This window comes from Alligator mississippiensis, chromosome 4, assembly GCF_030867095.1.
Source record: "Alligator mississippiensis isolate rAllMis1 chromosome 4, rAllMis1, whole genome shotgun sequence".
Classification (NCBI taxonomy): domain Eukaryota; kingdom Metazoa; phylum Chordata; order Crocodylia; family Alligatoridae; genus Alligator; species Alligator mississippiensis.
Window position 1 is genome coordinate 89,107,328 of NC_081827.1, and position 12,812 is coordinate 89,120,139.

The 12,812-nt window shown below is 45.2% G+C and overlaps 1 protein-coding gene across 2 annotated transcripts in view; it reads right to left on the reverse strand.

Moving 5' to 3' along the window:
- Positions 1 to 12,812, reverse strand: part of LOC102557652 (suppressor of cytokine signaling 1) — a 36,188-nt gene that overhangs the window by 12,635 nt on the left and 10,741 nt on the right. Inside the window, exon 1 of one of the 2 annotated variants that reach the window (XM_019480904.2) lies at positions 9,228 to 9,912. The exons of the other annotated variant lie outside the window; for it this stretch is intronic. The gene's annotated coding sequence lies outside the window, so the exon portion shown is untranslated. Of the gene's footprint in view, positions 1 to 9,227; positions 9,913 to 12,812 lie in introns of those variants that run through there. 2 annotated transcript variants of the gene reach the window in all.

Consider the following 12,812-nt stretch of genomic DNA (forward strand, 5'->3'; position numbering starts at 1 on the left):
ATAGAATCACTTACCCACACCAGCACTAAAAACAGCTGAGACTATCATGGTTGGCTCAGAAAGGAGGTAGGATTGGAAAAGACCAGATAAGTAAGCAGTGAGCTAAATGCACAGATGCAATACATGCTGCAGTTGTACTCAGGGGGGGAAAATCTTAACTGCTACCTTGCAGTCAGGCCTACAAGGAAGTTTGTAGTCGTCTTTATCTTTCACTGTACAGATACTAATATTGTTTAATTCAAGATGAAGGACATTACGGCTACCATGTGACAGGGTATTTGAAAAAGTCTAAGACTGAAACTGTCTCTAATCCTAGAGCATCCAAACAGGATGCAAAAATTATAGATCTCCTTAAGCTGCAGTCTAGTATCAAGAACCACATGTAGACTCAGTGACATTTCCCATTTCTGCGCATTACAAATGAACAGCCAAAGCCACATACTCTTTGGGAATCAGTTCTATAGGTCTTGCAGAAGAATTGCTCTTGCTTCAAGCATTTTGTGATTTGGGGGCAGGCAGGGTGAGACAGAGGGGAGGAAGGGGGAATGGATGGGTAACATCTTTACCCCCACTTTAGATATTTAACTTTCACCTACAGGTAAGTTCCACATACGTCTTATCACGCTTTTTTTATCCCATGTCCCTTCTGGTTAATTAGCTGAAGGTCTTTAATATTCCACATTGCTGATATAATCTGAACAAAGTTTCTACCCTCTCCTCCTTCCCCTCCCTTGCTAAGAAAAACAGTGATTTGATGCATTTTAAACATTCTTCACATCAGCCAAGTCTGTAAGTGTACTTTTTGTACAAGCCAATGACCAATTATCTGCAAATTAAGCTGTTTGGCCCTAGCACCAATAGCAAAGTTTGTTATAGCCTGGCACTGCATATCAGACAAGCCATCTCCCTCCTGGAAGTCAAAGTTGTTTTGCAGTTTGCAGGTAACCAGCTGTAGTTTATTTTACTGCAAAGCTTCTCTAGTTTGTTGGCAGAAAAAACCTAACTGCTTGCCTTTCCAAGAACATAACTTCCTTTGGACTATTAAGTTCCAGCATACAGTTTGGAAATTTGTCTTCTCCCTCTTAAAAAAAGAAGAACAACAAAAAGAAATCAAGCTACTCTGCTAAGTTCAGTGACTACTGCAGTATTCTGCCCAGCCTACCCCAGCTCAGCTAGAAAAAAAGTAACTTTGCTTACCTTTTTGACCCATATAACTGCCTCCTTTTTTATGGTAACTGTGAAACCCTAACACAGTGCTGGCAACTCTCCTGATCTTGTAGTGAGTAATGGCTCCTCTTGGAAGAAACTACAGCCCCAAGGGCTCCCCAGCCTTGCTTGGAAGAAACCACCTCTGACTGGCTGCCTTCTCCACTTAACACGCCTCTTGGGGAAGCAGCATTGGCTGCTCAAGAAGGCACAACTCTTTCCCCTCACCTTGGGCACAGAAATTAGTTTTTGGGGAAGGGGAGGAGAGAGCAAGGGAAACAACAAATACTATTTTCACTGGAGAGTGCAAGCAGATCAGGTGGACACTGTTCTCCCCACCTCAAAAAAAAAAAACTGTGATGCCTCCTTCCTCCTCTCCTGTCTAAAGTACTAGCCATGGGAATAGTGGGAAGAGAATAACCCATGGAGCTGCACCCCTGATCTCTAGGACTGGGGCATGGGAAAAGAGAATGGTTCGGTAGACGCCTTGCAGACCTGGGGAAGGAGGGGAAAAGACCCTGGAACTGCAGGGTCACGAAGGGGCCAGGACAACTTGCGGGTGCGGAGGTGCACAGCAGATTGATGGGCTGGAATAGCACAGAGATAGCGGGTATTTTGAGAAGCAGCTGGAAACTCCACATCATCAGATAGTCAGTCAGAGACGGACCCTGTAGGAGGGGCCATGGATCCTTCTCCATCTACGTTTGGAATAGTGGGTGACAATGGTCACAGACACAGAAATGGTCTCCGAGCAGCAGGAAGTAAAAACAAACGAACATACAAATCTATAATTTTCTTCACCCCTTACCCCAAAGCACTGCATTACAGACAGCCTTATCTGGCAGCTCAAGCTGTCCTTCTTCCTCCCCCGGGTGAGGTCTCTTTGCTCCAGTCCTACCCAGGTGACCTCCCCATCTGACTAGCTACTTGGTTGCTGTGGTGCCAGTTTCATAGAGCAGAATCATAATGTAGAAGAAACGGGCCATCGGTGGTCTCGTCATGGTTATAAGACAGACCTGCTGATCAGAGGAAGGATACGAATGCATGGGGATAACATAGATCAGAGAGGCAACCAAGTCTAATACTGGCTAGCTCCGACTACCTAAACCAGTGGTCTCCAACCTTTTTAAGCAGGAGATCACCTTTGGCATTTAAAAGCAGCCCAAGCTCTACTGTGCGTCACTGCCACCCCACCCCTCTCCCAGCAGGTAAATCTGTGGGGAGGGAAGGGGGGGCAGATTGAGGCATAGAGAGAAAAAATTATTTGGGAGCACACCAGGTAAATCTCATCCAGCTGGGGCCCCACTCAATTTACCCCTGCTTCTGCCTCTGAGGCACTGTCCCTCACCATGGGGGGGCCTCGATCTAGCCCCTGCCCCTTCCCTCCCCCATGGACTGACCTGCTGGGCTGGGGCATGTATGTGCATGCACGTGAGCACTCAGCCCCCCACCCCATCCTTGGATCGACTCCAAGAGGCTCCAAGGTAACCAATGACCTAAACAAAACATTAGTGAAGTGCCCCAACTGGAAAAGGTTTAGGGGAAAAAAAATGACACTTTAAAAGACTGTTTCTAGTCTTACAGCACACAGGAAAAGAAGACATCCTCTAATTTCTCCTAAATTACCCATAGGAGTTGCTCTTAAAAGAAACAATATAGTTAGGCCATTAAGCAACAATGATTGCAATATCCTCTGAGCCAATTACATTTAAAAGGAGAAAGAGACCTCACATTGTGACACTGGTCTTTAAAGTGGGGGATTTTCTAAAAGCACCCAAAAGGAAATTAAGGAGAGAGCCCTGAAAGTAAAAACACTAGAAAATGTAAACTCAGTGTGGTTCTCTTCAGACAACCCTAGCAGATTTACAGCACCATGCACACCCTTAAACAAACTAGAAAGCAGTAAGGTGAACCACCATGACTAAATTGTAACATTCGAGAGACTATTCAAGCCAAAACCGTCAGGTATTGTTTGCAACTGCAGTGGCAAAATAGAGGCTCCAGTCATGGCTGAGGGACACCACACTCAAAACAGAACACAAAAATGGCCGCTACCCAAACGTGCTTGCAAGCCAAACGAGCAGTCAGAAAATGAAAATCTAACCTTGGTGAAGCTAATAAAAGGACCATTGAAAGGCAGCGTGTGTATGTAACTTAGGACAGCAAGTACCCAGGATAGCAAAGAAAACAAAAACCCCAAAACAAATAAGTAGCATTTTAGTGCATCAGAAACATGAAACTGCAAGAGAATCATTATACTCACTAGACTACCAGCACCTGAAAGGATAGGGACACTTCAGAGAAGCTAAATGATGATTACACTGCATCAACTTTTTATTACAGAGTATGTTGAAAAGCTGCCTCCCCCCAGTCCTATTCTTTTCCAGTTACTAAAGTTAGAAAGTACCAGACATTAAGCTATCAAAAGAGGACATATAGAGAGAAAAGTTAAGAAAGAGCAACAAGCCACCAGACCAGAATGCACATATCCAAGGGCTCACAAGAACTTAGAGATGAAGTGTCTGAATTGCAAACAAAAAAAGGCACTCGATTCAAAGTGTCAGAGGGAGGCAAATGTTATAAGTATTTTTGAATGCACTGCTGCATACAAGTAGGCTTTGTGGCAGGGCAAAATAATTTTGTGGAAAAGCTTACAGAATCCTGTGTCAACACCATAGTAGCCAAAGGAAAAGAAAGACTAGCTGACTTCATTCATTTAGACTTTCCAAAAACCTTGGACAAAGTTCCTCATGAAAGTCTGCAAGGAAAGTGAAGTAGTCCAGGACGCACAGTACAGTACTGCTAAAATGGCTTAGAAACTAGCAATGACAGAAAACAAGGAGTGCGTTCAAGGAAGTGTGAGGAGCAGTCTAACACCACTCCCACCTCTGTCCATGCCCAGCACCTAGTTCTTTGCCCAAATCAACCCTGTTGGTCTAATAAAAGATATTAGATTTGAATTGGTCTAATAAAAGAGATCAGATTTACCAAAAGAACCTTGTCCACAAAAATCATTCCTGTTGTTTGAGGTTCTTTAATCCCTCAGACATGGGGAGATCACAGCAGGGACTCTCAGTGCTCTCAGGCCAGGTGTCACAGGGAGGTGGGAAGCAGAACACTTATACCTTTTACTTACAGGGGGAAAGAGGGGTGTCCAAAGCATGAACAGAAAGAACAGCTCAGCTCTTTCCGTTTCCACTTCTGCTGCTGCTAGAACAGGTTCCCGAGGGGAAAGAGCAATGCTGCTCAGGCTACCTTATGCAGCAGCTCTGGTTTGCTTTGCTTTCTACCCTAGATAGCCAGAGGCACTCCTGCCTCCCCCCCACAGCACTTGAAATGCATACCCCTCAGGGATCCAGTTCACGTTTCAAAAATTTTATATTTCCCAGGTTTGTGACCTGTTCCGACCCAGCGCACGCAAATACTGGCAAAGGTTAACAGCAGTTAACCTCATCCCTCAGCCACTAACCTCAGGGCTCCATGCTGCTTAAATATATATTAATTAGCTGGCAAAGTGGGTGATATGAGGTAGGAGAGAGTGAAATTGCAAAATTACTTTGATTAATGAAGAGCACAGAGGAACTTCAGAAGGATGAATCACAACTAGGTAAATTGCTAACATCAAGAAACAAAAGAAACCAGCTGGAATACAAAACAGCATAAAATGTCATTGACCAATCAGGCAGGGGGATGCTATCCTCTGGAATACTGCCTCTGGCCACCACCCAAGTCAAAAAGGATACAGAAGAAACAGAGGTGGGATGGGTTTAAATGCAGGTGATAAGAAGGCATAGAAAGAGTTAAAGAAACAAGAACCATTTGCTTTATGAAGGATACTGAAACAAGATGATGTTATGAAGACATACAATACATTCAGGAGGTTATTTTTATGCACTCACATAGTACAACAAAAAGAGGTTGTTTAATTAAACTGAAAGGTAACTAATTCAAAACTCACAAGTGGTAGCAATTCCCCAAGCCACCCACCTACCCACAGAGTCCTTTTTGGGGAAATGGGATTATAAATTTAGAGCTCATAGTAGGATCCATCATGGCAACCTTACCTATGAAATGGCTACTGTATAACTTTGTATCAATAATTTAAATAGCTCAGACCGGTTTTCTATATACCCTGTAGCAAAAGGAAGCTGGTTATCATCACTTCTGCAGTAAATCCATTGCTACAAACAGAAACTGAACCGCTTGCTTTTTGATGGGCAGTACTACCTTAGTCCTAAAGTTATACACATGCCACGTAAACCTGGTAGCTTATCACATTCTGTTATAAAGTTTGCACCAGAAAGGATTGTGAAAATGTGCTTACAAAGCACTTTCCATTAGATTTTGTGCTGGGTTTTTTTTTTCTGATTCACCTCAGTTTGGTTCTTTGTCACACTCTGCCTCTTATTACATGGACCTCAGAAGGCAAAAGAAACATGAACACTGTTAAACAGGCAGGCATACTCATCCTTTAGCTCAAAAATGGGGATCTATGCATCTTTATACAGACTTCAGTGAGACTGTGCAGATGTGAAAGTCCCTCTATGTAGTTCAGAACACAGAAGCAAGAGCCTAGAACTGTGACAGTTTAGAACAATATAATCCATTTTCTTCAAATGTAGCTTGGGACAAGTTTGCCAGGAGAGTTAACTATTTTAGAAAGTATAACAAGCTACTTTTCAGCTGAAGAATCACACAAACAGAAGGCTCAATGAGTTAACATCTGATACCAAGCCTTCTCTTAAAAGTCTGCAGAAAAGTTTTACTTAAGCTTCAGCACAAGACTGAAAATGGCCCAATTAACCAAATGTTGCTAGAAAAAATTCTAGGAAAACCAACACAAAGAGCCGATAGAAAGCAGTTGTAAGTTTAAGCATAGAAAGCCAATCCCTAACCTAATACACTACATGTGTTTGCGAGTGAGAAAACACACAAGAGATGCTGGGGGAGCAGGGAGGGGGAAATACAAAAAGAATGTGCATTACCAAAATACCTTGAGAGTAGTTCTTGGAAATGTGGTCTGCAAACTTGTATCAGACATTCATTTCCTGTGAAGTGCACAAAGATGTTTTCATCTCTCCACCAAAGGAAAGGAAAAAAAGAGCATGCTCTAAGGGGACTGCTGTGCAGGCTTCAAAGACAACGCAGCAAATTTTGCCTTTACAGCACACAATAAAGGGTGCCTTTGTGCGCACTTCAGCAAGTTTAACAGAACTGAGTTATTATTATGCTGATAAAGAACAACATGGTATAACCCAAGATTAAAAGTAGCTCTGGATTATGCTTTTTCTAAGCCTCTAACTTGAGACAGGCTTGGGCTGAAACCCTGCATGTGGTCATGGACTTAAACAACTTGTTAATTTTTGACAAAACAATATCAAAAGGGACAGACACTACTGATGTAGAAAAAAAAAGTCTAAGACTTCATTAACAGATGAATCGGATAAAAAAAATTAGATGTTTAGGTAGAACTTTGTGGGATGTACAAGGATGCAAAAAGTAGGGAGGGCTGCCAATGAGCAATACTATAGACTGGCACTGTTAAAGTGGAAAACCAATACAGTATTATAATTTTGGCTTCTGCTTGTAGTCATGTACATTTTTCTATCAAACTAATAAATAATTTGTGGTCGTCTAAGTAAATATTTATATCAATATGGAGCAGATGTGTCAATGGTATAATATTTAGGTGACCTACTTGCCATATTCAGCTTCTGCACAACCTAATTTTAATTTAAAAAAAAAAAAACAAAAATTTTCACCCTCACAGCTTGCAAGCATTAACCAATTATAACAGATACAATGATGCCTGCATATGTCCCTAGAGACCCTGAAATAACAGACTGAGAAAAATGCAGCTTCCTCAGAACCTTTATTATTCTGACCAAGGTGTGAAACCAAGCCTAATAAATGTCACACTTATGTGTTAGTACTATCTATTAATTACTGACCAAGATAAGATGGGAAGTGTGTGACTGAAGCTAGGAAAATAATGTTTGTGGCACTGGGGAAGGGTAACAAACTTCAGGGAAAGAAAAACAAAAAGGAAGGAAGAGTTACAAGGAAAGGAACAGATATGAGCAGAGAAACAATAGGTACCATAGTTAACTAGCAGAAAAGGTGAGAAGACTGTCTTCTGTGACCACTGATTATAACTAAAGTCTTAACTATTACATTCAAGTTTTGATCTTGGTGCAGACATCCTATTGATATTATAGAAAATCCAGTTAATTAAGGGCAATAAGTATTTCAAAACGCACGTTCCAATCCATAATTTAGAGGTAGAACAGGCCCTCTTCAACAAGAAATACACTCACTCTATCTATATTGCAACTATGTCCACTTGGAAACTCGCATGAGCTCAACCTTCTATTGCTGCAGTTGTCTCTTTTCATCTTGCTTACAGAACAGGAAAAATTGATAATCATGAGGTATGCTTGTGTCTTAGGAAATGGCCACAATTTACTCCTAGCATTGACTGCAGTGGTTAATGAATGGTTTACATACAATCTCAAAGTAACAGTCAGTTTACAGTCAGTTATGGATGAGCTATGTTGCTTAATGGTGACCAGCAGCAAAAATACAACTCTTCTGGTCTGGAAAGAGCTCACATCACACTGAAAAATGGGTATAATTAAGCCACATATCCAATGAAGTCACTCAACTAAAAAAAAAGAATGCTTAGGAGTTTGGCCTTAGTGACAGTAAATTAAGACTGGCTTATACCATAATAAAGCCCTTCTCCTTTAAACTCTTCCACATGTGCTTACCTTTAAAAAACACAAACCTACAGTGTTATGGACTCCAATAAGAGCACTTAAATGCTTCCAAGCAAGCACATGTGGAAGAGTTTGCAGGATCTGAGCTATAGCACAAATATTCTGATAATGTAGACAGGCCCTTCTCTAGCCTTAGAGAATGAAAAGTAAAAGAAAAATTATTGTATCTCAGCAGTTCTCACAAGTTAAACAGGAATTAATCCAAGTTAATCCAAGTAAAATATTGACTGAACTTTCCTTTATATTTCCAGAATGCTACAAATTGAAAAACCTAGCAATTCAAAGAGTTGCACTCTTTCCATTACATTAACACTGAAGATGGTAGGTAGTGGCCAAAAGAGCAAATTGTAAACACTACAAAAAATAAAGGAGTCCAAGTCTCCTAAGAACCACATGAATTTTCAAGCAAATCTTGAAAATTTGGTGAACTCACATCCTTCTTGGTGAACTCACATCCTGCTTTCAAGCTTCTTTCTGAATCATGAGAGCTAGAAACTTTTTTTTAAAAGGCTAAGATTCTTACAATCAGTTGTCTCCAGGATGGGAGGTTTTAAGTGATACACACACACCCCTCTCTCTCCAAATTCACAATTAAAGCTCAAACTGGTGGCAACTGAATGGAGAACATTGGAGGTGCCGTATTCCACAAGCATAAAAACAAGGTTTTGATGACAATTTGCAGTCATGACACTTTTTGCAAAGATAGGGATATTGGCCCTGGTTCTGAAAAAAAACAAACAAACTTACATAAATAACAGGAAGAATTTTCAACTGGCAAGTTACTCTTCACTTCCAGTACTCTCCAGTAGATACTCAGTTCACTACTCCACTGGTACCATAATACTTTCATCTCCAGAAGTGACTGTACCTTAGCAGCAAGGTAAAAGTACCCCATGATTTAAAGTGGGTAATGTTGGTCCAACATGTTGTGTTCTATGGAAAGCAGCTGGAGGAATAACATGCTGCCAATTCTCACAATTTTGCTGTGAGGCTTGTGATATTGGCATTTTTTTTATTATTATTATTTTTGTTTTTACAAGCTGCTGAATTGGAGCAGTTACGTAGGGTAACTCTCCAGCTTTCATTTGAAAACCAGCAGGTTTCTAGCCCTCAGGGTGCCGGAGGAAAGCTTGGAAACAGGATTTGAAGGAACCTGAAAGGCTCGGACACCAGAGGACACTGAAAGAGCACCCCCCTCCCCAAATCATTGTTTCAAGAGTCTCACGGTTATCTATGACTCACGATTCTTTTTTTAAATGATGCTTGAGGCTGCTCATGCTGTGAGCAGCGATCATTCAGATCGTCTCTCAAACCCACACTGAAGTGCCTGCAATAACTGCAGTCCCCTCGTTTTTAGAGTAAAGGGCAGCCTCTGAGCTCGCACCGAGTCCAAATCTCTTTAGTTTAAAGCCGTGGTTCACCGGGGATGCCTCGAGAGCCTTTCAAGGGGGCTGCGGGGGGTCAGCCCCATCGGGTTGGCAAACACGACTCGCGATGAACCCAAGCAGGAGGCTGCGAAGAGGCATGCGAGAGCTGCGGTCTGGCTGGGCTCTCTGCCTCTGGAAAAAGCGGCTCGAGTCTTGCTCTGTGGTCCAAAAAAACGAATGGAAACTCCGAGCTGGCGTTTTCCAAGGGCCGCCTCCTCCAAGCTGTCCAGGGCTGAGCACCGCTGGTTTTCTCAGTGGCGGCAGATGCCAGGGCAAGGAGCAACGGGCTCGCGCTGCAGCAGGGGAAGCTGAGGCTGGACGCGAGCAAGAAGTCTCCGGCCAGGAGGGCAGCGGACCAGGCGGCCCGGAGAGGGGAGGAGGCTGCGTCTTCGGAGCTGCCCCGGCCGGGAGGATGCAGCAGGGGCCGAACGAGGAGCCCTTTCGAGGCCCCCAACGAAGCAGGACCCGGGCGGGCCCGGGGGCTGCTCCCACCGCGCGGTACTTACAGGCTGCAGGGAAGGGGCTGGCTCCGCTCGCGGCCCGGCCCGGCCCGCCGCACTGGGCACTAAGGGACCGGCTCGCAAGTGCCAACCCCCGCGGAAAGCGCAAGCGCCGCGGGGAGCGGCAGCGCCGGGACGCCCCCCACCCCCAGCCCGGGGCAGGGAGCGGTGCTGGGGCGGCCCCGCCTCTCGGGCTTGGCCCCGGCCCCGGCCCCGGCCCGGGCATGCAGCCCTCAGCTCCGAGTAGCCCTCTTCCTCCCCTGCCCGCGGGGCACGTGGGGGCTGCAAGGGGGCGGACCGGCCCCTCCGGGCAGCTCCAACCCCAGCTGCATCATCCCAGCCGGGGCTTTGTCTACCCGGTCTCACAAACCTCCACAAATGGAGGTCCCGCCACCTCCTGTCGCACTGCTTTACTGTCCTCCTCCTGAGAGAGTTTCCTCATCTCCAGCCTCAGCTTCTCCTGCTGCAACGTGAGACCATCGCTCCTTGTCCTGTCATCTGCCACCACTGAGAACAGTCCAACTCCAGCCTCTTTTGAACCCCCTTCAGGTAGCTGAAGGCTGCTATCGAGTCCCCCCCCCCCTCAGTCTTCTCTTCTCCCCACTGAATAAGCCCAGCGCCCTCAGCCTCTCCTCATGAGCCACCTGCCCAGCCCCCAAACCATTTTCAATGCCCTCTGTTGGACTCTTTCCATCCTCGCCACATCATTTCTGTAGTGGGGGCTCCAAAACTGGGCACAGTACTCCAGATGTGGCCTCACCAGTGCCAAGCAGAGAGAAGAATCACTTCCCTCGATCTGCTGCCAACGCTTCTACTAATGCAGCCCAGTTTGTGGTTAGCCTTCCCCCAGTAACAGTGCCCAAAGCACAGCTAGAGCAAAGCTGCTCCATGCAGGAGTGCCTAGAGCGTCCCAGTGTCTCACCAGCCTCTCCTGCATGCCCAGCTTGCAGCACAGGCACTGTCACAGGTGCATGGGGGAGGATCCAGGCTTGTGAAATGGGGGTGCGCATGGTACAGTACATCCTCACACACAAGGAAACCTTAGTTTCTTCAGTTAATAAAGAAGCTAGAAGCTTTCCTCAAACTAGGGGACCGGGGCAGCTTCATTCAGCTTAAGCTGTGAGCAGCAACAAGTAGACAGGTGGAAACCTGCATTCCTTTTTGCTGTCACACACTAGGTATAATGAGCACAACCAACTAGGTCCCGAAACAAAAAGAGGATCCCGAGATGTTTTGCTAGCCCTCCCTTTTGTGAGACTTCAGCAGACAGTTCTCTGTAAGCTTCAGACAGCAAAGTCTAGCCACCTGATGTGCCTTGGTCATGCTAGTGGCACTTTGCTCTGAAGTTATTTCCATGCGACAAGGGTGACAGGTGTCTCCTGAGTCAGGGTGGGGGGCACTTGCCCCCCCCCCAGCAGCTAGTCAGTGATGGGGGGGGGGGGAAAGTGTCCCCACAGCCAATCCCAGCAACCAGCATCCTGCTGGCACTTCTTGGTGAGTGTGATTGGCCAAAGGGGGACCGCAGGGATTGCTTCTCCTGGTGCCCCTGCTCCCCAGCGGGCGCTCTCAGGGTGGGCAACAGCGCTCTTGCCTGCCCCCCTTGCCCAGGAACACTGCTGTCAGGGGTTGCACACGCGCCCCCTACGCATGGCCACTGCCATGCGAATTCATGGTTCCAGCCAGATTTAAAAACTGAAGGCAAGGCTGGGAAATAGGAGCTATTTTAACAGCAGCAAGCAAACAGACAGCAGCATTGCAAAAGATAGGATATCTGGATTGCTTGAACATCAAGACCATTAGAAAGGTGAGTTGTTAACACCTGTGGAGTGAAGAGTTTAGAAGGAATCAGGTAGATTATGATGAGCCTTGAAGTCCAGAAACTCCCTCAGCACTGCCTGAGTAGAAATGCTGCAGCCCCTCCCGGGCAGTTGGTTTTTGAGTGAAGCAAGAATCAAGGGAGCATGCAACTGCAACCCCCACCCCTCCCACAATTCCACCCCTGATCAGAGCATTAGAGCAGTGGTTCTCAACCTTTTTTTGAACCAGGACTCATTTGTAAACATCAATGGCCAGTCCTGAATCAGTGCCCTTCGCTCCCAACCCATTGCCCCCAGGCTCCAGCCCCTCAAGTGTGTGGGGCATGGGGGCCCCCAGGCAGCCCCTTGCAGCCTGCAAGGGAAAAGCCAATCAGTTTTCCACATTTTTCTCCTTTAAATGAGAATCCATTTTTAAAGTTTGCGGATCCATTTTTAAAGTTTGTTCATGACCTTTTTATATACAATCTTGTGACCCACTTTTGGGTCGCGACTCATGGGTGGAGGAAATGCTGTCTGTCCTGAACCTCAGTGCTACCAATGGTGTGATCTTTCCTGGGCTGCCACACATGTGGGTGACTTAGGATATACCCTTGCTTTGGCTTTTGTTTTTCATACATTAAATGTCACAGCCCCCTCTGCCATGTGTGATGTCTGTTATACCCGTTACCTACCCAGAAGGAAAAACAAGGGCAGTCTGTACCACCCAGAATGGAAACCAATTGGCTATGGGCAGATCTAGGATTTTGAAAACAGGGGTGCACGTGGTGTGGCATCATCACATGAAACATTTTTCTCTAGTTAAAGAGAAAATAGATGCTTTGCTAACGTGCTGGGCGGGTGCAGGGGGGGAAGGTAGCACCATAGTATTCAGTTTAAGATCAAAGCAAAAACAAATTGTAATTGCTGCAATGGGCACTCATTTACTAGTTGCATTTAAAACTAAGCCAAAAAGTCAGAAGCTATTATGTTATTAGTCCTGTAGTCATTATAGTTAACTGTACATCTCTTATTCAGACTTACAATACAAAATTGAAGCTTAAGCATCTTGACAGTGCCTCCACTCCTTCACTGTCAGTCATTTCT